General features: G+C 47.4%; 1 long non-coding RNA gene and 3 other non-coding genes across 4 annotated transcripts; all 4 read left to right on the top strand.

The window, feature by feature from the left end:
• The first annotated feature begins 217 nt into the window (after nt 1-217).
• TRNAN-GUU lies at nt 218-291 on the top strand. The gene has a single exon. It is a non-coding gene; the product is annotated as a tRNA-Asn (tRNA).
• Nucleotides 292-6357: 6066 nt separating this feature from the next.
• LOC115892410 lies at nt 6358-25790 on the top strand. The gene is made up of 3 exons (XR_004052304.1): nt 6358-6510; nt 17079-17896; nt 25623-25790. It is a non-coding gene; the product is annotated as an uncharacterized LOC115892410 (long non-coding RNA).
• On the top strand, nt 6566-6729 carry LOC115892423. The gene has a single exon (XR_004052314.1). It is a non-coding gene; the product is annotated as a U1 spliceosomal RNA (small nuclear RNA).
• LOC115892424 lies at nt 17952-18115 on the top strand. The gene has a single exon (XR_004052315.1). It is a non-coding gene; the product is annotated as a U1 spliceosomal RNA (small nuclear RNA).
• Nucleotides 25791-26174: the final 384 nt, after the last annotated feature.

The following is a 26174-nucleotide window of genomic DNA, read 5'->3' on the forward strand; positions in this document are numbered from 1 at the left end:
GGGCAGGGCGGGCGGAGGCCATTCGGCTGTTCCTCTGGCTCCAGAATCTCCTAAGGCGCAGGTGTCCAACGAGACCAGCGCGACTCACCGCTCTAATCTCTCTGGTTTTCCAAGGCCTTGCTCAGTCGTCCTGCCGGGCGGACTCCGAGAATGGACGGAAAGGAGCAAGTTTAATGAGCGGCCCTTCCTACATCGCCCAGTAAAGTCGGAAGCGGTTGTCTCTGTGGCGCAATCGGTTAGCGCGTTCGGCTGTTAACCGAAAGGTTGGTGGTTCGAGCCCACCCAGGGACGACTCTTGGAACTTTTAAAGCATTCACGCATTGGCAATCACTAGATAAATGGAGAGGATTTTATCTTCCCGGAGTCCCAAGCCACTCATTTATGACTGATCCATGTCAAGGCCCAGCCCACCTCCCCTACCAGATTCTTTACGGGGTATCTCCTGAAATGCCAGGTTTACACCGGTGTAACTAAGGAATCCTGAAACAGAGACCTAGGAACCCACTTCTGGTGTGATAAAATTCTAATTCAGTCCGTTATACACTTAAATGAGTAATTTACATGCGTCCATTTTTTTCATATTTTAGTAGTAGGAGTCCAGTATTACCTCCAGGATGTGCCTGGATTTCCTGATGCTCTATCAATAACGTGACCAGTGGAATCATTCATCATGACAGGGATCCTCTCCATCATTTTTGAAAACAGTATTTTTCCTCAGTTTGTGCAGGATTTATTTAACTCTTTTCAAAATATTTTTGTTAGCCAGGCATGGTGGCATGCACCTGTAGTCCCAGCTACTCGGGAGGCTGAGGCAGGAGAATCGTTTGAACTTGGGAGGTGGAGGCTGCAGTGAGCTGAGATGGCATCACTACACTCCAGCCTGGAGCGGACTCCAGAGCGAGACTCCATCTCAAAAAAAAAAAAAAAAAAAAAAAAAAAAATGTTTTTGAGATGAGGTTGGTTTCATGGTTTTAGGATTACAAAGAATGCTGCAGTCACCATTCTTGTACACATATCTTTGGTCATTGTGGAAATGTCTACACCACACATCTTTCTATAGTGTAGAGAGCTGGATGAGCCATTGCTACATTATAGTGCTTATAATGCTTCTAATTTGAGTCCGTTCTTCAAATGTATCTTTCAGGGGAGCAGCACCAAATCATATCCCAATATGAATATTTGTAAGAGGAACAATGTGCAGATGTGCATTTGAGCTTCGTGCCTCTCCATGGGGTCCATGTTCATAAAATGGTGGCATTAGCAATCATCTGAGAGTGGAGTCAAAAGCTGAAGCAGAGGACATGAAAGCCCTCACCGTACATCCTCTGTAGTCTAGCCAGAATCATTCCTAGGTCGACGGTCTCTTAGGAGGGAATGCTGCTTGCTTGTTTTGTCAAAACCACGAAAGGGAGAGAAAGCATCAGGCTGTTGGTTGATAACAGTAGTGAAGCAAGTCTTTCCAAAGGCTTGGTTTGTTAACCCTTAGGAAAAACATCCTAATTCTTACCAGATGGTGCTGTGCATTTCCAGGCTCTTGGTGTCCCAAAGAAAGAACTGCATGTGACACACACAAAGCAGCAATGCAAAGCAAAACTTTACTAAGCACAGTAACACTCTCGGAGTACGGAGAGTGGGTTGGCCTCTGGGAGATGAGATCCATATGAGTTTGGTGTACTCTGGGTCTTTTTATATGTGGTTGTTTTTCTTCTCTTCACAGGGATGCCCACTCGTTTGCCAGTGTTTGTCTTTTGATTGATAGGTGGGTTGCTTAGTTACTTTGGCCCTTGTGTGCTGGCACGTTGCCTCCATCCCATACTTTTAAGTACATGCATGATATGCAGTCCATATGCATGAGTTGTAATGAGCTAATTATCATATGGAGTCATGTTAAGGATACTTTTTTCTCAATGCCTAACTCTCAGGAGCTGCCCCTTTACTGATTTGGAACTTGCTGGCCATGGGGTCCTTGCTTGCCGGTTTTTTTCTGGTTTGTTTGTTTTTTGAGACAGAGTCTTGCCCTGTTGCCCAGTCTGGAGTGCAGTGGCGCAACCTCGGCTCACTGCAACCTCTGCCTCCCGGGTTCAAGCGATGCTCCTTGAACCCCAAGTAGCTGGGAGTACAGGAGTGCTCCACCATGCCCAGCTAATTTTTTGTATTTTTGGTAGAGACGGGGTTTTGCCATGTTTTCCGGGCTGGTCTCAAACTCCTGACCTCAGGTGATCTGCCCTCCTTGGCCTCTCAAAGTGCTGGGATTAAAAGCGTGAGCCACCGTGCCCGGGCTTGCTTGCTTTAATCTTACTTTTTGTTTTGGCTGCTCAACTTCTGCCTTTTATCTTGCTTCTTGCTCTCCCACCCCATCACCTTGCTTCTGTTTCTGCTTTTACTCATTCTGCCTTTTATCCAACTTCCAATTCCCTCTGCTGTTCTCCTGCCTCATAATGGCAGATAGTGAGGGAGGGGTTTTAAGGGGGCATGTGCGACCTCCTAGCCTGCCATAGCCAGAAACAGCTTTCAAGTTTTCTCTGAGGTCCTGTCAGCAAAGAGGGAGTCCGTTCAGTTGGTTGTAGGGCCTAGGGCTTACTTTTATTTCTCAATCCTGACAAGGTAAGGCCAGATTAATGCAGATTCTCTGCAGGTGTAAATTTCCCCTACAAAAGACAGTTTTGCAGTTACTTCTGTTTGCTGGCTCTCTGACAGCCATCTTAAAACATGCCAAAGAAATACATTCTGGGGTAAAATATTTTGATTTTCTTCATTTATCTACAGCTTCGCCATGCTGACAGCCTCCAGTGCAAGCATACCTATGGCCTTTCTTTTTAAACAGCTTTCCCACCCTTCTGACTGCCTTCAAGTCTCTGCCAAAACACAAGTCACAGTGACTGACTCCCTGCTATAGCAAGCTCGGAATAAATAGCCTTTGCTTTTTTCCATTTGGTTGGTCTTTGTTTATTTGCAGAAGCTTCAGTGTAGAGTTGACAAGGACTCCATCTTTCACCACACCTTGGTAGTTTCCTCTGAGCCCTTTTCTCTGTTAGTTCTTGGCCTGCCAAGTCCGGTTTTAGAAAAGAATACTGTTGAGTCTAGTTTAGCAAGAGTCCTCCCAACCACTTTTGATAGCTCTTCAAGTTCCTCTTAGTAATTTTCCATCCACTGACTTTCTTTTTTTTTTTTTTTTGAGACGGAGTCTCGCTCTGCCGCCCAGGCTGGAGTGCTGTGGCCGGGTCTCAGCTCACTGCAAGCTCCACCTCCTGGGTTTACGCCATTCTCCTTCCTCAGCCTCCCAAGCAGCTGGGACTACAGGCGCCCGCCACGTCGCCCGGCTAGTTTTTTGTATTTTTTAGTAGAGACGGGGTTTCATCATGTTAGCCAGGATGGTCTCGATCTCCTGACCTCGTGATCCGCCCGCCTCAGCCTCCCAAAGTGCTGGGATTACAGGCTTGAGCCACCGCTCCCGGCTGACTTTCTTATCTTCCCAATTGGCTATAATCTTCAACTCCTCCTGCTATATTTGAGGTTGAGCTCAGTTCTCTGCTGGCCTCTCTTGCCTATTGTAGTACATACAATAAAATCTGTCTCATGTTTTTAACAAGTGTCCAGTACAGTCCCTCAGAAACTACCTTTGCAAAATTCTGACAATAAGAGAAAGCTGACATGGCTGGCCCCATCTTGGTTCTAGCCTCACAGGCTAGCTGTCTTTGCTCTTTCCTGTGTAATTTCTCCCAAGCTGTCTTTGGGGAAAATTCAGTTTATAGTTTAAATCAGGGATCCCCAACCCCCAGGGCCACAAGACAGCTACTGGTCCATGGCCTGTTAGGAACTCAGCCAAACAGCAGGAGGTGAGCTGTAGGCTTTCAAGCATTACCACCTGAGCTCAGCCTCTTGTGGGATCAAGATCAGCATTAGATGCTCATCAGAGCTCAGACCCTGTTGGGAACTGCGCATGTGAGGGATCCAGATTGTGCACTCCTTATGAAACTGTGACTAATGCCTGATGACCTAAGGTGGAACAGTTTCATCCGGAAACCATCCATCACCCCCTTCCATGGAAAAATTGTCTTCTGTGAAACCAGTCCCTGGTGCCAAAAAGGTTGGTGACAGTCAAAAACGTTGGTTTCAATGATAACCTTCCCCAAAACTGAATTACCCCTGTAAAACTCATGAAAGGCCACCAAGTTAGAAGGATGAAAGAGGCCTGAACTCTACTAAGATGTATGCCTCGTTCAATGATTACCAGCCATTATTCCAGAGGTCGCAAGATTTGCAGCTTCCCCAATTACTGCTGTGAAGAACATCACTATTGTAGAACCTAAGATTGGCCTCTTGAGTTGTCTTTTCAGGCTTTTGCATTTCTGACTACTGGATGGCAGCATTTGGCCCGAACATCAACCAGTCCCTTAGCCCCCACCCAGAAGCTGACTCAATGCAGGAGGGCCATTTTCCACACCCCTGTGATTTCATCCCCGACAATCAGCACCGCCCAAGCCCTAGTCCCCTCCCCACCAAACTGTCTGAAAAACCCATTACCTCCAAGACTTCTGTGAGATTGATTTGGGTAACAACTCTGTCTCCCACATGTCGTGGCTGACCTGTGTCAATGAAACTCTTTACTGCAATGCCATGGTCTCCATGAATTGATTTTGTGTGTACATTAGGCAGGAAGAACCATCAGGCGGTTACATCTGCAGGATGGTGCCAGTTCTTTCCACAAAGGCTGGTCAGATACCCAGAAAGTATTTCTCCACTACTGCCTGGACAATGTGTCTCCCTGTCAATCTCCAGGAAATGGGGCCTGGATCAAGGATTTAGTATTCAGCAGATACTACACTGTCACCTCATCCCTCATTTTCAATATTTTGCCATGCCTTCCAGTGGCCTAACTGGCCACCATGCCACAGAATCTTTACTTTATGATCTCCAAGGAGAACTCTCCACTCGTTTTGTGATTTGAGCAATGGAATAGAATCTGCTACTGGTGGGCTGGGAGAGGTTCCCGGACACTGGTGGGATCTCAACCCCAGCTGTGGTGTCCAGGCTCTTGACACCACCTCAAGAACGAAGTCAAGGATTAGTCAGCAAATAGTGAAAGAAGAGATTTATTGCAAAGCAAAAAGTACACACTCAAGAAAAGGGAGTTTGGGCATATCCAAGAAAGAACAATGGGTTCTGGGGTTTCATCTTGATGGGTTTCTTCAACCAAGGAGTGGAATATTCATGAAAATTCCCAGGTAAAGGTGGAGATTTCTCGGAACTGTGGTGCCATCCATTTTTACATCAAATAATGATCTCAGAACCGTCATGCCACTGGTGGGTGTGTGATTTAGTATGTTAATGAGCATATAATGAGGGCCTAGGTAAAACCTACATCTAATCCAGCACCACATTGGGTCCAGTCTTAGCCAGCTTGGTCCACATCCTGGTTTTTCAGCGTCTTATCAGCCCATAGCCTCAAGTCATGTAAATCTACTGCCTAAAATTTGTTATCCTGTGACCACCCTATATTATTCCTGTCTCAAATCTACTTCTAAATATTCAAATGGTCTTTGACTTGAGCAGCCCAACTTTGCTTACTTCACAGTGTTTCCCGCGTAATACATAAGAAAAGATGATCCAGGCATTTGTTAAACATCTCAAATAAGATGTATCCCGGGTATTTGTGTCAAATTTGGATGATTTTGGTTTTGTCTTTGCAGAATATAAAAAACTAACGTATGCTAAGGACGAAGGTCTGGACATGCCTGTGCAAGAGATGACAAAGTCCAACAACACGCTTGAGAGTGTCCAATCATCTCTTCTGGGGCAGCATATTTTTCTACAATACTGAATTTGGAAAACAACAACAACATCAAAAACCAAAACACAAAACAAAACAACCCTACAAGATTCATGAAACTGGACTACTGTCTTTGTAACATCACCAGTGATAAAACCAGTAAGGAAGGCTGGTTTGCAGTCATCCGACCTGCCTCTTTACTTTCATAAATACGGTTTCTCTCTGATATTAAACATCTTCCAATTTCAAGCGGAATGCTACATCACAAGGATGAGGATGTGAAGAGAACCGGTTTCTTTTGTAATCCTAAACGTTCTGCACAGGAGTTTTTGCGAATTAAAAGCCATTATTTGAAGAAGGGTGCCCAGGATCCATCTGGCCGTGGCGAAGTCTCCGCAACACAGGCTAAGGACCTGCTTCTTTGGCAGAGAACAGACACTGGGGCGGGAGGGAAAAAGGGAGAGGCAGACGTCACTTCCCCTTGCCGGCTCCTGCAGCGGATTGGTCGGCTGAGTGACAGAAAGACAGACGAGGACTGGGAAAGGCACTGTCGGTGACATCACGGGAAGGGCGACTTCTATGTAGATGAGGCAGCGTAGGGGCTGCTACTTCGCCACCTGCTGCTTCACCACGAAGGAGTTTCCATGCCGCGGAGCGGGCTCAGGACCGCTGGTCGGACCTGAGAATCCCAGCTGTGTGTCAGGGCTAGAAGGGCTCGGGAGTGCGCGCGGCAAGTGACCGTGAGTGTAAGGGTGAAGCGTATGAGGCTGTAGCGGGGCGGAGATGTAGGAAATCATACTTACCTGGCAGGGGAGATACCATGATCACGAAGGTGGTTTTCCCAGGGCGAGGCTTATCCATTGCACTCCGGATGTGCTGACCCCTGCGATTTCCCCAAATGTGGGAAACTCGACTGCATAATTTGTGGTAGTGGGGGACTGCGTTCGCGCTTTCCCCTGGCTTTTTGTGGTTTAAAGAAAAGGCTATATGGTAGAAGCTATTTATTTTTTGGGTTTAGTATTTTTCTCACAGCCTTCTAAGTGTAGTTTTAGTGAACAGCTATGGGAATCGGAAGTAGTATGTCTCTTGTTCACCTAGACGTGAAATAGGTATCAGCGATTGTAACACAAGCTTTCTTGAGCAAAGACTGCACAGCTCTTTCTAAAACTGGCCGCTTTTTGTAGAAGTTGGTGCCAGGTCTCCCGTCTCTTGGCTTCCCATGCTCTGTGAAAATCTTCGTGTTTTCTTTAGCCCCAGTCACCTTTTACACAGCTTCTGCTTCTAACCGCAGCCCCCGGTTTATAGGATTTCGGTGCCCTAGCGCACATTCATCCAGGCCCGCAGGTCAGAACCTCAGTATCACCTGTCTTGACCGAAATGCGCTGCGATCCTCCCTGAAGTATAAGGCGGGAAGTTTTATGAGGAGCCGGGTCCAGTTTCCTACTTAATCTCCTGCCGTTTACATATCTTGTCTTCCTTCAGACTGTTTAAGCGACAGCTTCTTGTTTGAGGTCTCGCTTACACGTCCTACATCCATTGTCAGGCAACTTTCTAGATAGCACTCCGACCCATCCTTCCCACCTCCAAGCAGCCCTTTCCTATTTTTGGTGCCAGTGTCCTCCCCTGTCCTTCTTTCTTCAGGCCCTCGCTTATCACCTTCATGGACCGAAAATACTTAGCCCTCTCTCAACCTGCGGTTTACACCTGACACGCGTCAGTACCCTGGCAAATTCCTTAGTACCCCTTCTCAAATTGCACTGTAAATGCATCTCTTCTTAACTCCCAGAAGTATCTGATTGGTTTTGTCCCTGCACTACATGAATTCCACTACAGAAATTCCCCAGGGCTAGAGATGGCGGTTCTGAGCATTGTGCCAGCCTCTCCCAGGGTATGTTTTCTGACCTCACCTACTTCTGATCAGCTGAGGTCAGGATTCGAGACCAACCTGAACAACATGGTGAAACTCCATCTCTACTAAAAATACATAAAAAAAAAAAAAAAAAAAAAAAGAATAGCCGGGCGTGATGGTGTGTGTCTGTAATCCCAACTACTCAGGAGGCTGACGCAGGAGAATCACTTGAACCTGGGAGGTGGAGGTTGCAGTGAGCCAAGTCGTGCCACTGCACTCCAGCCTGGGCGACAGAGCGAGACTCCGTCTCAAAAAAAAAAAAAGAAAGAAAAAGAAAAGAAAAGAAAAAGAAAGACAATTAAGAATTTGTTGAAAATTGTTTTAGTACAATGCTAGGCTGCATGTCTTGCATCTGTACTCCCACCAACTCAACAGGCTGAGGCGGAAGGATTGCTTTAGGTCAGCAGTTGGAGACCAGCCTCAGCAACAGGGCAACACCTCATTTCTTAAAAAATACAAGGGAAGCTGAGCCAGGAGGATTGCCTGAGCCCAGAAGTACCAATTTGGTCAGCTAAGATTGCCCTGCTTCACTCTAGCCTGGATAACAGAGCAAGACCCTGTGCCTTAATTTTTATTTTATGTATATTTTTTACTACTCACGCTTTACTTATTTATTTATTTATTTATTTATTTATTTATTTATTTATTTTTGAGACAGCGTCTTGCTCTGTAGCCCAGGATGGAGTGCAGTGGTGCGATCTGAGCTCACTGCAAGCTCCGCCTCCCAGGTTGAAGCTATTTGCCTGCCTCAGCCTCCAGAGTAGCTGGGATTACAGGCACACGCCACCACGCCCAGCTAAGTTTTATATTTTTAGTAGAGACGGGGTTTCACCATGTTAGCCAGGCTGGTCTCAAACTCCTAACCTCAACTGATACACCTGTCTCGGCCTCCCAAAGTGCTGAGTTTACAGGTATGAGCCACCTCGCCCAGCCTACTTATGCTTGAAATGGGAGGTTTCATTAGGGAAACATTTTCTTGTTGAATTTCTAACATGAAAAAATAATAGATTTAGCTGTAGATTAAATTAATGGTCTTGATAGTTTGGTACAATAAATGAAATGAAGTCGATAGCAAAGAGGAATCTTTGATTCTCTTGAACAATTTAAATAATGTAAATATTTAATATATAAAGATATGAAAAAGTTCATTACGTTATTATTTATTTATTTATTTTTATTTATTTTGAGACGGAGTCTTACTCTGTCACCTAGGCTGGAGTGCAGCGGTGCAATCTCGGCTCACTGCAACCTCTGGCTCCCGGGTTCAAGCGATTCTCCTGCCTCAGCCTCCTGAGTAGCTGGGATTATAGGCACACACCACCACGCCTGGCTAATTTTTGTATTTTTAGTAGGCATGGGGGTTCACCATGTTGGTCAGGCTGGTCTCGAACTCCTGACCTCGTGATCCTCCTGCTACGGCTTCCCAAAGTGCTGGGACTACAGGCGTGAGCCACCGCACCTGGCCCATTACGTTATTTTTTAAAAAGTCAGTGTGACTCTTTTGACAAATTAGAATGGTTTAATAATCTTGGTTAGGCTGGGTGCGGTGGCACATGCCTGTAATCTCAGCACTTTGGGAGCTCGAGGTCAGGAGTTTGAGACCAGCCTGGACAACGTGGTGAAACCCTGTCTCTACTAAAAATACAAAAATTAGCCGGGCATGGTGGCGGGCTCCTGTAATCCCAGCTACTTAGAAGGCTGAGGCAGGAGAATCACTTGAACCGGGAGGCAGAGGTTGCAGTGAGGAATATGGTGCCACTGCACTCTAGCCTGGGGGGTGACAGAGTAAGACTCTGTCTCAAAACAAAACAAAAAAAGTACAAATATCAAAATTATGTGTTCAAGTAGATTAAATATATAACAATGAAAAGGAGGCCTAGCATGACTAACTGCATTTTGCTCCTAACCCTTCCTACCCTGTGGTGATATCTTTCAGGCTAACGTCTTTTTCTTATTTCTGCACACAGGCCAAGCTATTTATGGGAGGGATTTATCTTACAGTTTAACTTTAAAGCACAGATGATAATAATCCCTTCCCCAGACTAACTGCTGAGAAGGCAGAGAGGTGGTATACACAAGTAACAGTGTTATGTTGAAGATTTCTAAGAGCAGTGTGACCTGACAAAGGCCAAAGAATTTTCACCATCCCCTGGGGCTCTCACTGCAGCCCATAAGTCTGTCACTGTCAGACCCCATCACCTCAACCACCTCCTTCTTCCTCCCTTCCCTAACGTATCAGGAGCCTGAAAATCGTATTAATTTAAGATGGTTCTTTGGGATATTAGTTCACCATCTGTTCAGTTTGGTGGCTCTCTGAAATAAAGTCACCTCCCCTGCCCCTACACCTCGTCCCTCAAGTTATTGGCTGTCATGCAGCAAGCGGTGAGTGCAGTGAGCCGAGATCACACCACTGCACTCCAGTCTGGGTGACATAGTGAGACGCTGTCTCAATAAAAAAAAAAAGGGCCGGGCACGGTGGCTCAAGCCTGTAATCCCAGCACTTTGGGAGGCCGAGACGGGCGGATCACGAGGTCAGGAGATCGAGACCATCCTGGCTAACACGGTGAAACCCCGTCTCTACTAAAAACTACAAAAAACTAGCCGGGCGACGTGGCGGCGCCTGTAGTCCCAGCTACCCGGGAGGCTGAGACAGGAGAATGGCGTGAACCCGGGAGGCGGAGCTTGCAGTGAGCTGAGATCCGGCCACAGCACTCCAGCCTGGGTGACAGAGCGAGACTCCGTCTCAAAAAAAAAAAAAAAAAAAAAAAAAAAAAAAAAAAAAAAAGATAAATTTGGTTTTAGAACCAGACAAATTAAATGGGAGACTTACTTCCAATGAGACCTAGAAATTTCTAAATTTCTAAAATTTCTAAAAGAACTGAGAAAATTGTCTCCATTGAGGAAGCAAGCTGAAGGAGGTAAACTGACATGTTTTCTGAATTGAGAAATACTGAGGAGGCTTCGTCTCCTTCGCCTCTAATTGCTCCTTTTCCTCCTGCCCCTGCACCTGCATAGTCTTTCTTACCTGAGCCTTCCTGTCCTGCCGCGCCTCTTCTTCCATCACCATCACCTGAGGAAAGTCCCCAGGGCTCTGGCCCTTCCCTGAAACTTCTGTTCTGACAGCCCCTTTCAAGGTAAAACCCAAACCCACAGGAAGAGGGGAGCCTACCACTGTGCGTACCGCTTCACCAAAACGTGAATTAAGAGTATTATAAAGGAATTCCCTGATCTAAATTGAAATGCATTTCGCTCTCATGTTAGCTGCAGTGCTGTCGGCAGGCGGGGCTCAGGGATGGAGGCTTCCCTGTTGTGTGGATTGCTCAATGATCCCCAAGGCCTATTGGCTTTTAACACCACTTGAAAACCTTAGTGTTTTTCCACTGTCCCCAGAGTCACCTCGTACACAGCCTCTTTTTGTTTGTTTGTTTGTCTTTTTCCCTGAGACAGAGTCTCACTGTATCTGGTGGCGTCTTCCTTCAAGCGATCCTCCCACCTCAGCCTCTGGAGTAGCAGAGGCACGAGTCACCACAGCCAGCTCATTTCTGTTCTTGTTTCTGTTGTTGTGGTGGTGGTTTTTTTTTTTTTTTTTTTTTTTTTGAGACGGAGTCTCGCTCTGTCACCTGGACTGGAGTGCAGTGGCCGGATCTCAGCTCACTGCAAGCTCCGCCTACCGGGTTTACGCCATTCTCCTGCCTCAGCCTCCCGAGTAGCTGGGACTACAGGCGGCCGCCACCTCGCCCAGCTAGTTTTTTTGTATTTTTTAGTAGAGACGGGGTTTCACCGTGTTAGCCAGGATGGTCTCGATCTCCTGACCTCGTGATCCGCCCGTCTCAGCCTCCCAAAGTGCTGGGATTACAGGTTTGAGCCACCGCGCCCGGCCGGTTTTGTTTTTTTAAGAGTTGAAGTTTCGCCATGTTGCCCAGGTTGGTCTCCAACTCCTGGACCCGAATGATCTGCCCTGCCTCGGCCTTCTAAAGTGCTGGGATTACAGGTGTTATCCATCACACCTGGCCAGCCCCTGCTTTTCAGTATAGCATTCGTGGGAGTTTGTAGAATTTCTGTGCTGGGGTGAACGTGTACTCAGCTCGCAGAGCCAAGTAGAAATTGTACTTGGAACTGGTGCCCTTGGGTTGTAGACATAACACGCTTGCTCTTTGTATGCGAAGGGCTTTGCCGGTACTCTGGTGCCCCTGTGCAGGGCATCGAGGCCTGCAGGTCAGAACAGCAGTCTCACCTATGTGTTCCTGTAATACACAGCAATTCTCCCTGGAATATAAGATGGGAGGTCTTGTGAGGTTCCTACAAGCAAGAAGACAAACTTCCCTTCAGTTTGTATTGACAAAATTCAAAATTACTAACGGCCTAACCTCTTGGATGACAAATGTCCTTTATATTGACAGACGGGAACTGCCCTGCTTGCCTCAGCTCCTCCATGCAGGTGCAGCCCTCGATTCCCTCCACACAGGTCGTTTCCTCCCTGCTTTCTCCAAAAGAGGGAGACAGCGGTTCTGCAGGACCACAGGGCCCCAAGCCTTCTAGGGCTAAAAATCTCAGAACAAGTTGCCCCGTCCTGTCTGTACCTCACAACTGACCTAGAAATGGCCTTGGCTAGGAACAAAGTAGGGGGAAATGGTCGCCGGAGCTGGGGCCTGGGTACTGGGCCAGGTTGCCCTGCCGGGGGTGGGGGGTACTCAGGGTTACAGGGGGTCAAGCACCAAGACTTCAGCATCCCCAACCTCCGAAAGGACTCAGAGAGATGCAGAAACCAAGACAGGGTTCCTCTTTAAGGAAAGAGACTTTTGAGGAAGACCTCAGGACTCTGAACCAAAATCCAGATTTTTCCCCATCTGTAGCTTAATTCCATCTTAATTGGTGCAACTTCATCCTTCCCCTATGCTCAAGACAAAAAACAGCTCTTTTATAGTATGGTCGTTCTCTGGCCCCATACATCCTATTGGTCAGAAAAGTATGTTTTTTCTTTGGTTAATGTCAGACTTTGGTCTGCATAATCTTTTTCTTTCTTGGTCTGAAAACCACCCAATAGTCCCATATGTCACTTTTTTGGATAAACCTAGAAATGGATCTTTCTGGTCTTAAAGCTTGAAACTTAATATTTGTTTTATCTGAGTTCCTTCCTCAGGAAACAGCCTCTCAAGAAAGCTGTCAAAGAACTGAAATTCATGCCGACAGTGAGATGCTGGGACCCCTCCTTCCTCATGATTGCTTCCTTGCTCCTCCCGAGTTCCGTTTTCTTACACATTGTTACATTTCTTCCCTGCCATCTAAACCTCTGGTGTTGGTCGGCCAGGGAGATGGATTTGAGACTGAGTTCTCATCTCCCCCGCTGCAGCACCCTATTAAAGCGCCTTCCTTGGCAAGAATCATCTCGGTGATTGGCTTTCTGTGCGGTGATTGGTCCTTGCGACGGCCGCTGCCCCCCGCAGATGCCCTCTGCAGCTCCTGCGTGCGGCCCCGCCCTGCACTGCCCTCCTCGTGTGGGACGCGGTTTCGTTTTCATTGCAGCCCTGCTGAATCGGAAGCATCTCCATTGTGCAGATGGGGAAACCGAGGCCCAGAGTGCGCAGTTGGGCTGGCCACGAAGGCAGGGCCGCCGGATGCTGTGCGGGGATGGGGCCCTGCACCGCTTGCGCCTCTCACCATGCGGCCTCCGGCCCCTGGGCCCGGTAGCGTCCCTGGAGTGGGCATTTTGAATGAGCGCCCTCCTGGTTTTCACACAAACCTAAGTCTGAAGACTGTGCTGGGGCGGATGTCTGCCCCTCTGGTGACCAGCTCACAACTCCCTCGGGAAGACGATTGACTGGGGAATGGGGACCCTGGGGAGGGGGCCTTCGCGGTGCCATCTGTCTGTGTACGCCAGAAAACAGAAATTTCTGTTTTTTTTTTCGCTGGGCTCACAGCAGGTGCTTAGTAAACAGATCTTGTGGCGGGAGCAGAGGCCAGCGGGATTCAGGCAAGACTCCAGGAGTCAACCCCTGGATCTCGGAGGCTCCCCACCGGCGCACATTTGCCTGACTTAACCCTCCCCTCCCCAGTCTTTCTCTCAGCCCTTGGAGGGGAGGCCCACTTTCCACCCAGGTGGCCCCTGTGGGGGTCACGGCCTGGTTTTCACCCTGAACTTCTGGGATGCGGGAGATGCTGGATGTGTTCACTGGTGTCCTTCCATGATCCCCGTGTGTGGCTGACACCATCTGTGGCCCAACATGACCCCAGCCAGAGCCAAGGGGAATCATTTCTTTTTCCATTTAACATCCTACATTATTACTTGGCTCTTAGCATTCATTAATTCATTCAGCAGCTCTTCGTGGAGCTTTGGCCTTAGTCCATGCCATGTGGAAGTGGCAGTGAACTAAGCCAACCTGGCACTTTGGGAGGCTGAGGTGGGAGGACCGCCTGAGCCAAAGAGTTGGAGACTAGCCTGGGCAACATCTCATCTCTACAACAAGTAAAAATTTAGCCAGGCATGGTGGCCCCAGCTACTCAGGAGGCTGAGGTGGGAGGATGCCTTAAGCGCAGGAGGTCGAGGTTGCAGTGAGCCATGATTTTGCCACTGCACTCCAGCCTGGATGACAGAGCAAGACGCTGTCTCAAAGGAAAAAAAAAAAAAGGAGACAGACAACATACATGTTGGAGAAAACGGAACAGCCACTGGAGGGACCTCTTTAGCTGGGAGTCAGGGGTAGCTCCCTCAAGGTGATATTTTTGAGCCAAAATCTGGTCGGGAGTCCGCTGTGCAGAGGAAGGGGGAAGAGTGTACCAGGGAGAGAAAATGGCAGTGCAAAGGCCCAGAGGTGGGACCATGCCTGGTGTTTGAGGAATCAAGAAGGCCATGAGCAGCCGGGTGTGGTGGCTCACGCCTGTAATCCCAGCACTTTGGGAGGCCAAGGTGGGTGGGTCACTTGAGGTCAGGAGTTTAAGGCCAGTCTGGCCAATATGGTGAAACCTCATCTCTACTAAAAATACAAAAATTAGCCGGGCGCGGTGGCTCACGCCTGTAATCCCAGCACTTTGGGAGGCCGAGGTGGGTGGATCACAAGGTCAGGAGATCGAGACCATCCTGGAGAACACGGTGACACCCCGTTTCTACTAAAAATACAAAAAATTAGCCAGCCGTGGTGGCGGGCGCCTGTAGTCCCAGCTACTTGGGAGGCTGAGGCAGGAGCATGGTGTGAACCCGGGAGGTGGAGGTTGCAGTGAGCGCAGATCGCGCCACTGCACTCCAGCCTGGGAGACAAAGCCAGACTTTGTCTCAAAAAAAAAAAAAAAAAAATTACAAAAATTAGCTGGGCGTGGTGGTGCTTGCCTGTAATCCCAGCTACTCAGGAGACTGAGGTAGGAGAATCCCTTGAACCCAAGAGGCGGAGGTTGCAGTGAGCCGTGATCGTGCACCACTGCACTCCAGCCTGGGTAACAGAGCAAGACTCTGCCTCAAAAAAAAAAAAAAAAAAAAAAAAAAAAAAAGAAGGCCATGAGCCAGGGGGAGAGAGAGGAGATGAGGTGGGAGAAGTGGGGCGGGGCCAGATCTGGTGGGCCCTGTGAGCCATGGAAGGACTTTGAACTTCATTTTAGGTGCAGTAAGAGCTAGTAGAGGGCTTTGGGCAGGGGAGGGGTATGACCTGTACTGTGTGAAATTGAGTGGGGTGAGGGGATGAGCAGCTAAGCAGAGAGACCCTTGGGGAGCCACTGAGCAGTCCAGGCAGTGGCTTATGTAATACACATCGGAGTCCTGGGGTGGTGCCAGGCACACAGCAGGCGCTGCAGGATGGCAGTCATTGCTGTTACTGTTTTTGTTTATTTGAGACAGGGTCTTGCTCTTTCACGCAGGCTAGAGTGCAGTGACACAACCGCAGCTCGTTGCAGCCTCAGCCTTCCAGGCTCAAGCAATCCTCCTGCCTCAGCCTCTCAAGGAACTGGGACTACAGGAGGTGCATGCCACCATGCCAGGCCAATTATTTTGTGTTTTTTTTGGTAGAGATGGAGTCTCACTATGTTGCCAGGGCTGTTCTCAAACTCCTGGGCTCAAGCAGTCCTCCTATCTCCGCCTGCCAAAGTGTTGGGATCACCCAGCTTGCTGTTATTATTTAAAACTCTGGGCTGGGCGTGGTGGCTCATGCCTATAATCCCAGCACTTTGGGAGGCCGAGGCAGGCAGATCACTTGAGGTCAGGAGTTTGAGACCAGCCTGGTAAACATGGTGAAACCCTGTCTCTACTAAAAATATAAAAATTAGCTAGGCGTGGTGGCGCATACCTGTAATCCCAGCTACTCAGGAGGCTGAGGCAGGAGAATTGCTTGAACCCAGGAGGCAGAGGTTGCAGTGAGCCGAGATCGTGCCACTGCACTCTAGACTGGGTGACAGAGCGAGACTCCATCTCCAAAACAAAACAAAACAAAACAAAACAAAACAAAACAAACAAACAGAAAAACCAAAAACCCTTTGGAATCAGGCACACCTAGGTTGTGGCTGTGACTTGAGCTCTTTGTGGCTGGGTGCATTGGAGCCAATTATTTAACTTCGCTGAGACTTCATGCTGTCATCTGTAAAGTGAGTAGAGTGGTGCTGGGAATGTTAAAGCAGGTAAGGGACAGATGTAACGTTTTGGGCACAGGGCCTGGCTCGTGGTTGGTTCAATATTTTTGTCATAATTTCCAGTCAGCAACAGGAGGATAAAGAAGGGGTAAGCGGATAAGAGCTGCTGCTAAAAATGAGGAATCTCTGAGGAATTGAGGAATGAGGAATGAAATGAGGAATCTCTGAGGAGCTTTTTGGCTAGTTCCCGCCACTAACCCTGGCAAAGGCAGGTTTGGAGGGTGGTAGTGGCGAGGGAAGGGTACAAAGGGTGTCTCTTCTGCATTTGGGGTTTCATCTTGATGGGTTTCTTCAACCAAGGAGTGGAATATTCATGAAAATTCCCAGGTAAAGGTGGAGATTTCTCGGAACTGTGGTGCCATCCATTTTTACATCAAATAATGATCTCAGAACCGTCATGCCACTGGTGGGTGTGTGATTTAGTATGTTAATGAGCATATAATGAGGGCCTAGGTAAAACCTACATCTAATCCAGCACCACATTGGGTCCAGTCTTAGCCAGCTTGGTCCACACCCTGGTTTTTCAGTGTCTTATCAGCCCATAGCCTCAAGTCATGTATATCTACTGCCTAAAATTTGTTATCCTGTGACCACCCTATATTATTCCTGTCTCAAATCTACTTCTAAATATTCAAATGGTCTTTGACTTGAGCAGCCCAACTTTGCTTACTTCACAGTGTTTCCCGCGTAATACATAAGAAAAGATGATCCAGGCATTTGTTAAACATCTCAAATAAGATGTATCCCGGGTATTTGTGTCAAATTTGGATGATTTTGGTTTTGTCTTTGCAGAATATAAAAAACTAACGTAAGCTAAGGACGAAGGTCTTGACATGCCTGTGCAAGAGATGACAAAGTCCAACACCACGCTTGAGAGTGTCCAATCATCTCTTCTGGGGCAGCATATTTTTCTACAATACTGAATTTGGAAAACAACAACAACATCAAAAAACAAAAAACAAAACAATAAACCCTACAAGATTCATGAAACTGGACAACTGTCTTTATAACATTGCCAGTGATAAAACCAGTAAGGAAGGCTGGTTTGCAGTCATCCGACCTGCCTCTTTACTTTCATAAATATGGTTTCTCTCTGATATTAAACATCTTCCAATTTCAAGCGGAATGCTACATCACAAGGATGAGGATGTGAAGAGAACCGGTTTCTTTTGTAATCCTAAACGTTCCGCACGGCAGTTTTTGCGAATTAAAAGCCATTATTTGAAGAAGGGTGTCCAGGATCCATCTGGTCGCGGAGAAGTCTCCGCAACACAGGCTAACGACGTGATTCTTTGAGAGTACAGATGCCGGGGCGGGAGGAAAAAAGGGAGAGGCAGACGTCACTTCCCCTTGCCGGCTCCTGCAGCGGATTGGTCGGCTGAGTGACAGAAAGGCATACGAGGACTCGGAAAGGCACTGTCGGTGACATCACGGGTAGGGCGACCTTCTATGTAGATGAGGTAGCGCAGGGACTGCTGCTTGGCCACCTGCTGCTTCGCCACGAAGGAGTTTCCATGCCCTGGAGCGGGTTGAGGACCGCTGGTCGGACCTGAGAATCCCAGCTGTGTGTCAGGGCTAGAAGGGCTCGGGAGTGCGCGTGGCAAGTGACCGTGAGTGAAAGAGGGACCGGTATGAGGCTGTGGCGGGGCGGAGGTGTAGGAAGTCATACTTACCTGGCAGGGGAGATACCATGATCACGAAGGTGGTTTTCCCAGGGCGAGGCTTATCCATTGCACTCCGGATGTGCTGACCCCTGCGATTTCCCCAAATGTGGGAAACTCGACTGCATAATTTGTGGTAGTGGGGGACTGCGTTCGCGCTTTCCCCTGGCTTTTTGTAGTTTAAATAAAAGGCTGTATGGTACAAGCTATTTTTTTTGAGTGTGTGTTTTGCCTCAAAGACATTCTAAGCGTAGTTTCAGTGGACAGCTTGGGAATAGGAAGATAGCATGTCGCCTGTCCACCAGAGGTGGAATGAGTATCAGCGATTGTAACACAAGCTATCTTGAGGGAGGTCTGCACAGCTCTAAGACTGGCCGCTTTTTGTAGAAGTTGGTGCAAGGTCTCCCGTCTCTTTGCTTCCCATGCTTTGTGAAAATCTTCGTGTTTTTTTACCCCCCAGTCACCTTTTACACAGCCTCTGCTTCTAACTGCAGCCCCCGGTTTATAGGATTTCGGTGCCCTAGCGCACATTCATCCAGGCCCGCAGGTCAGAACCTCAGTATCACCTGTCTTGACCGAAATGCGCTGCGATCCTCCCTGAAGTATAAGGCGGGAAGTTTTATGAGAAGCCGGGTCCAGTTTCCTACTTAATCTCCTGCCGTTTACATATCTTGTCTTTCTTCAGACTTTGTTTAAGCGACAGCTTCTTGTTTGAGGTCTCGCTTACACGTCCTACATCCATTGTCAGGCAACTTTCTAGATAGCACTCCGACCCATCCTTCCCACCTCCAAGCAGCCCTTTCCTATTTTTGGTGCCAGTGTCCTCCCCTGTCCTTCTTTTTTCAGGCCCTCGCTTATCACCTTCATGGACAGAAAATACTTAGCCCTCTCTCAACCTGCGGTTTACACCTGACACGCGTCAGTACCCTGGCAAATTCCTTAGTACCCCTTCTCAAATTGCACTGTAAATGCATCTCTTTTTAACTCCCAGAAGTATCTGATTGGTTTTGTCCCTGCACTACATGAATTCCACTACAGAAAAAACCCCAGGGCTAGAGATGGCGGTTCTGAGCATTGTGCCAGCCTCTCCCAGGGTGTTTTCTGACCTCACCTACTTCTGATCAGCTGAGGTCAGGATTCGAGACCAACCTGAACAACATGGTGAAACTCCATCTCTACTAAAAATACATTAAAAAAAAAAAAAAAAAAAAAAAAAAAAAAGAATAGCCGGGCGTGATGGTGTGTGTCTGTAATCCCAACTACTCAGGAGGCTGACGCAGGAGAATCACTTGAACCTGGGAGGTGGAGGTTGCAGTGAGCCAAGTCGTGCCACTGCACTCCAGCCTGGGCGACAGAGCGAGACTCCGTCTCAAAAAAAAAAAAAAAAAAAAAAAAAAAAAAAAAAGAAAGAAAAAGAAAAGAAAAGAAAAAGAAAGACAATTAAGAATTTGTTGAAAATTGTTTTAGTACAATGCTAGGCTGCATGTCTTGCATCTGTACTCCCACCAACTCAACAGGCTGAGGCGGAAGGATTGCTTTAGGCCAGCAGTTGGAGACCAGTCTCAACAACAGGGCAACACCTCATTTCTTAAAAAATACAAGGGAAGCTGAGCCAGGAGGATTGCCTGAGCCCAGAAGTACCAATTTGGTCAGCTATGATTGCCCTGCTTCACTCTAGCCTGGATAACAGAGCAAGACCCTGTGCCTTAATTTTTATTTTATATATATTTTTACTACTTATGCATTATTTATTTATTTATTTATTTCTTTTTGAGACAGTGTCTTCCTCTGTAGCCCAGGCTAGAGTGCAGTGGTGCGATCGGAGCGCACTGCAAGCTCCGCCTCCCAGGTTGAAGCTATTTGCCTGCCTCAGCCTCCAGAGTAGCTGGGATTACAGGCACACGCCACCACGCCCAGCTAAGTTTTATATTTTTAGTAGAGACGGGGTTTCACCATGTTAGCCAGGCTGGTCTCAAACTCCTAACCTCAACTGATGCACCTGTCTCGGCCTCCCAAAGTGCTGAGATTACAGGTGTGAGCCACCTCGCCCAGCCTAGTTATGCTTGAAATGGGAGGTTTCGGGCCGGGCGCGGTGGCTCAAGCCTGTAATCCCAGCACTTTGGGAGGCCGAGACAGGCAGATCACGAGGTCAGGAGTTCGAGACCATCCTGGCTAACATGGTGAAACCCCATCTCTACTAAAAAATACAAAAAGCTAGCCGGGCGAGGTGGCTGGCGCCTGTAGTCCCAGCTACTCGGGAGGCTGAGGCAGGAGAATGGCATAAACCCGGGAGGCGGAGTTTGCAGTGAGCTGAGATCCAGCCACTGCACTCCAGCCCGGGCGACAGCGAGACTCGGTCTCAAAAAAAAAAAAAAAAAAAAAAAAAAGAAATGGGAGGTTTCATTAGGGAAACATTTTCTTGTTGAATTTCTAACATGAAAAAATAATAGATTTAGCTGTAGATTAAATTAATGGTCTTGATAGTTTGGTACAATAAATGAAATGAAGTCGATAGCAAAGAGGAATCTTTGATTCTCTTGAACACTTTTTTTTTTTTTTTTTTTTTTCAGGCGGAGTCTCACTCTGTCGCCAGGACTGGAGTGCAGTGGCCAGATCTCAGCTCAGTGCAAGCTCCGCCTCCTGGGTTTACGCCATTCTCCTGCCTCAGCCTCCTGAGTAGCTGGGACTACAGGCGCCCGCCACCTCGCCCGGCTAGTTTTTGTATTTTTGGTAGAGATGGGGTTTCACCGTGTTAGCCAGGATGGTCTTGATCTCCTGACCTCGTGATCTGCCCGTCTCGGCCTCCCAAAGTGCTGGGATTACAGGCTTGAGCCACCGCGCCCGGCGAACAATTTAAATAATGTAAATATTTAATATATAAAGATATGAAAAAGTTCATTAGTTATTATTTATTTATATTTATTTTGAGACGGAGTCTTACTCTGTCGCCTAGGCTGGAGTGCAGTGGTGCAATCTCGGCTCACTGCAACCTCTGGCTCTTGGGTTCAAGCAATTCTCCTGCCTCAGCCTCCTGAGTAGCTGGGATTACAGGCACACACCACCACGCCTGGCTAATTTTTGTATTTTTAGTAGGCATGGGGTTTCACCATGTTGGTCAGGCTGGTCTCGAACTCCTGACCTCGTGATCCTCCTGCTACGGCTTCCCAAAGTGCTGGGACTACAGGCTTGAGCCACCACACCTGGCCCATTACATTATTTTGTAAAAAGTCAGTGTGACTCTTTGGACAAATTAAAATGGCTTAACAATCTTAGTTAGACAGGGTGGGGTGGCACACTTGGTTAGGCAGGGTGCGGTGGTAATCCCAGCACTTTGGGAGCCCAAGGTCAGGAGTTTGAGACCAGCCTGGTCAAAATGGTGAAACCCTGTCTCTACTAAAAATATAAAAATTAGCCAAGCGTGTTGGCAGACTCCTGTAATCCCAGCTACTTAGAAGGCTGAGGCAGGAGAATCGCTTGAACCGGGAGGCAGAAGTTGCAGTGAGCCAAGATCGTGCCACTGCACTCCGGCCTGGGGGTTGACAGAGTAAGACTCTGTCTTAAAAAAAAAGCATAAAAAATTAAAATTATGTGTTCAAGTAGATTAAATATATAGCAATGAAAAGGAGGCCTAGCATGACTAACTGCATTTTGCTCCTAACCCTTCCTACCCTGTGGTGATGTCTTTCAGGCTAACATCTTTTTCTTATTTCTGCACACAGGCCAAGCTATCTATGGGAGGGGTTTATCTTACAGCTTAACTTTAAAGCACAGATGATAATAATCCCTTCCCCAGACTAACTGCTGAGAAGGCAGAGAGGTGATATACACAAGTAACAGTGTTATGTTGAAGATTTCTAAGAGCAGTGTGACCTGACAAAGGCCAAAGAATTTTCACCATCCCCTTGGGCTCTCACTGCAGCCCATAAGTCTGTCACTGTCAGACCCCTTCATCTCAACCACCTCCTTCTTCCTCCCTTCCCTAACGTATCAGGAGCCTGAAAATCATATTAATTTAAGATAGTAAGATAGTTCTTTTTTTTTTTTTTTTTTTTTTTTTTTGAGACGGTGTCTTGCTCTGTCGCCCAGGCTGAAGTGCAGTGGCTGGATCTCAGCTCACTGCAAGCTCCACCTCCCGGGTTCACGCCATTCTCCTGCCTCAGCCTCCCGAGTAGCTGGGACTACAGGCGCCCGCCACCGCGCCCGGCTAGGTTTTTGTATTTTTAGTAGAGACGGGGTTTCACCGTGTTAGCCAGGATGGTCTCGATCTCCTGACCTCGTGATGCGCCCGTCTCGTCCTCCCAAAGTGCTGGGATTACAGGCTTGAGCCACCGCGCCCGGCCAAGATGGTTCTTTAGGATATTAATTCACCATCTGTTCAGTTTGGTGGCTCTCTGGAATAAAGTCACCTCCCCTTGGCCCTACACCTCGTCCCTCAAGTTCTTGGCTGTCATGCAGCAAACGGTGAGTGCAGTGAGCCGAGATCACACCACTGCACTCCAGTCTGGGTGACATAGTGAGACCCTGTCTCAAAAAAAAAAAAAAGAGATAAATTTGGTTTTAGAACCAGACAAATTAAATGGGAGACTTACTTCCAATGAGACCTAGAAATTTCTAAATTTTAAAATTTCTAAAAGAACTGAGAAAATTGTCTCCATTGAGGAAGCAAGCTGAAGGAGGTAAACTGACATGTTTTCTGAATTGAGAAATACTGAGGAGGCTTTGTCTCTTTCGCTCCTTTTCCTCCTGCCCCTGCACCTGCATAGTCTTTCTTACCTGAGCCTTCCTGTCCTGCCGCGCCTCTTCTTCCATCACCATCACTTGAGGAAAGTCCCCAGGGCTCTGGCCCCTTGTCTGAAACTTCTGTTCTGACAGCCCCTTTCAAGGTAAAACCCAAACCCACAGGAAGAGGGGAGCCTTCCGTTGTGCATACCGCTTCGCCGAAACGTGAATTAAGAATATTACAAAGGACTTCCCTGATCTAAATTTAAATACATTTCACTCTTCTGTTTCTAAAGCAGGCTCCAAGATCCTACAGACTTTGGCAGAAAATTTGACGTAACTGTTGAAACCTTTGAGCCCAAATATTCTGACCTTATCAATTAATTCCCATGCTGGTGAAGAAGTCAAGGCCACTAACTGGTTGCAAAAGGCAAATTGGAAGGATTTTCAAAAAGACTGAAGCAGGGCCGGGCGCGATGGCTCACGCCTGTAATCCCAGCACTTAGGAAGGCTGAGGCGGGCGGATCACGAGGTCAGGAGATCAAGACCATCCTGGCTAACATAGTGAAACCCGTCTTTACTAAAAATACAAAAAATTAGCCGGGCATGGTGACGGGCGCCTGTAGTTCCATACTGGGGAGGCTGAGGCAGGAGAATGGCGTGAACCCGGCGGGCAGAGCTTGCAGTGAGCCGGGATCACGCTACTGCACTCCAGCCTGGGTGACAAGTGAGACTCCATCTCAAAAAAAAAAAAAAAAAAACCAGAGACTGAAGCACAACATGAAAGGTTCACATTTTAGCCAAATATCTCCATGTTGCCATTCCCCAGGTCCTTCCTAAAAATACAGATTGGAGGATAATTCAGCAATGTACTAAAAAGCCAGACAAACCTGTCTTTGCTTACTTAAAATGGTTTGAGAGCCAGGCATGGTAGCTCATGCCTGTAATCCCAGCACTTTGGGAGGCCGAGTTGAGTGGAACACTTGAGGTCATGAGTTCGAGACCAGCCTGCCAACATGGTGAAACCCTGTCTTGACTAAAAATACAAAAATTAGCCAAGTGGCTACTCAGGAGGCTGAAGCAAAAGAATCGCTTGAACCTGGGAGGTGGAGGTTGCAGTGAGCTGAGATCCTGCCATTGCAATACAGCCTGTGTGACAGAGGGACACTCCGTCTCAAAAATAACAAAAGAAAGAAAGAAGAAAAAATTAGCAGAGTAGTAGAAATATAATGTACATGAGAATGATAATCATGACGACAGTCTGTATTTTTTTTTTTTTTTTTTTGAGACGGAGTCTTGCTCTGTCGCCCAGGCTGGAGTGCAGTGGCCGGATCTCAGCTCACTGCGAGCTCCGCCTCCCGGGTTCACGCCATTCTCCTGCCTCAGCCTCCTGAGTAGCTGGGACTACAGGCGCCCGCCACCACGCCCGGCTAGTTTTTTGTATTTTTTAGTAGAGACGGGGTTTCACCGTGTTAGCCAGGATGGTCTTGATCTCCTGACCTCGTGATCCGCCCGTCTCTGCCTCCCAAAGTGCTGGGATTACAGGCTTGAGCCACCGCGCCCGGCCCAATCTGTATTCTAGAATAGTAAGGGAACCTATTCCATTAGGGAGCCAACTGAAAACATCAAATCCCAGTTCACACCCCAGGGTGTGAGGTCACGTGCCTGTAGTCCCAGCTACTCGGGAGGATTAGTAAGGAGGTTTGCTTGAATTCATGAGGTCAAGGCAGAAGTAAACCCTGATCATGCCACTCCAGTCCAGCCTGGGTGACAGTGAGACCTTGTCTCAAAAACAAACAAATGAAAAAATCCACAAAACCAAACAACAACAAATTTTCCCCTCACTCTGAAATGACAGTGGCAAACATCACTTTGCTATTGGAAAATTAAAACACCCCCTCTTGCTAAAACACTCCCTCTTGCTAAAACACTCCCTCTTGCTATCAACCTGCCCTCTTACTCTAACATGTCTGACCCACGGTTTAAAATGCCCAAAAACTGATGTATTCAAATTGTAGTACACTTACCTGTTCTGCAACAGCATTTATTTTTGTCTGGAGGAGATCACCATCCATAGCCCTATAAATGTCTAACAGCATGGAATGATGAAGGGCAGTGTCCTTTAGGATATATATATATATATATAGCTCTGAAGAAACCCAACATTGGGCGACTTCCCTCAAACTTTTCACTAGGCATGACCACTGTGCTATTTTAGATAGAGAGTCTGTGGGGCAAAACCTGAGAATTATCTGCCTGGCTATCAAGAAGATAGCTCCTTGCATTTTGGGGGAGTGAACACCTTTGCTTCAAGGGAGTGTTTCCTCCCAGGATTACAAATCTTTCTGTAACCTCAGGAAACATTGCTGATGAAAACCAGGCATGGTGGCTCTGGCCTGTAATCCCAGTGACTCAGGGGCTGAGGCAAGAGGATCACTTAAGTCCAGGAGTTCGAGGCTGCAGTGAGCTATGATGGCACCACTGCTCTCCAGCCTGGGCCACAGAGCCAGACACTGTCTCTGAAAGAAAAAGAAAGAAATACATTGCTGATGAAACTGTGGCCTCTTTTGCAGCTCAATAAAAAGCTATTTATTCACTGGCTAAGGTTGTACTAGACAATCACATGACTTTAGATGATATGTTTAGCTGAGCAGGGAGATGTATGTCTGGTGGCAAATACCTTTTGTTGCATATACATAAATATTCCCCATGCAGTAGAACTTTCTCTAGAAAAAGTCCGTTCAGTTGGTTGTAGGGCCTAGGGCTTATTTTTATTTCTCAATCCTGACAAGGTAAGGCCGGATTAATGAAGATTCTCCGCAGGTGTAAATTTCCCCTACAAAAGACAGTTTTGCAGAGTTACTTCTGTTTGCTGGCTCTCTGACAGCCATCTTAAAGTATGCCAAAGAAATACATTCTGGGGTAAAATATTTTGATTTTCTTCATCTATCTACAGCTTCACCGTGCTGACAGCCTCCAGTCCAAGCATACCTGAAGCCTTTCTTTTTAAAAAGCTTTCCTACCCTTCTGACTGCCTTCAAGTCTCTGCCAAAGCACAAGTCACAGTGACTGACTCCCTGCTACAGCAAGCTCGGAATAAATAGCCTTTGCTTTTTTCCATTTGGTTGGTCTTTGTTTATTTGCAGAAGCTTCACTGTAGAGTTGACAAGGACTCCATCGTTCACCACACCTTGGTAGTTTCCTCTGAGCCCTTTTCTCTGTTAGTTCTTGGCCTGCCAAGTCCAGTTTTAGAAAAGAATACTGTTGAGTCTAGTTTAGCAAGAGTCCTCCCAACCACTTTTGATAGCTCTTCAAGTTCCTCTTAGTAATTTTCCATCCACTGACTTTCTTCTCTTGCCAATTGGCTATAATCTTCAACTCCTCCTGCTGTATTTGAGGTTGAGCTCAGTTCTCTGCTGGCCTCTCTTGCCTATTGTAGTACATACAATAAAATCTCTCATGTTTTTAACAAGTGTCCAGCGCAGTCCCTCAGAAACTACCTTTGCAA

The sequence above is a fragment of the Rhinopithecus roxellana genome, chromosome 12 (genome assembly GCF_007565055.1).
Source record: "Rhinopithecus roxellana isolate Shanxi Qingling chromosome 12, ASM756505v1, whole genome shotgun sequence".
In the NCBI taxonomy this organism is placed as follows: domain Eukaryota; kingdom Metazoa; phylum Chordata; class Mammalia; order Primates; family Cercopithecidae; genus Rhinopithecus; species Rhinopithecus roxellana.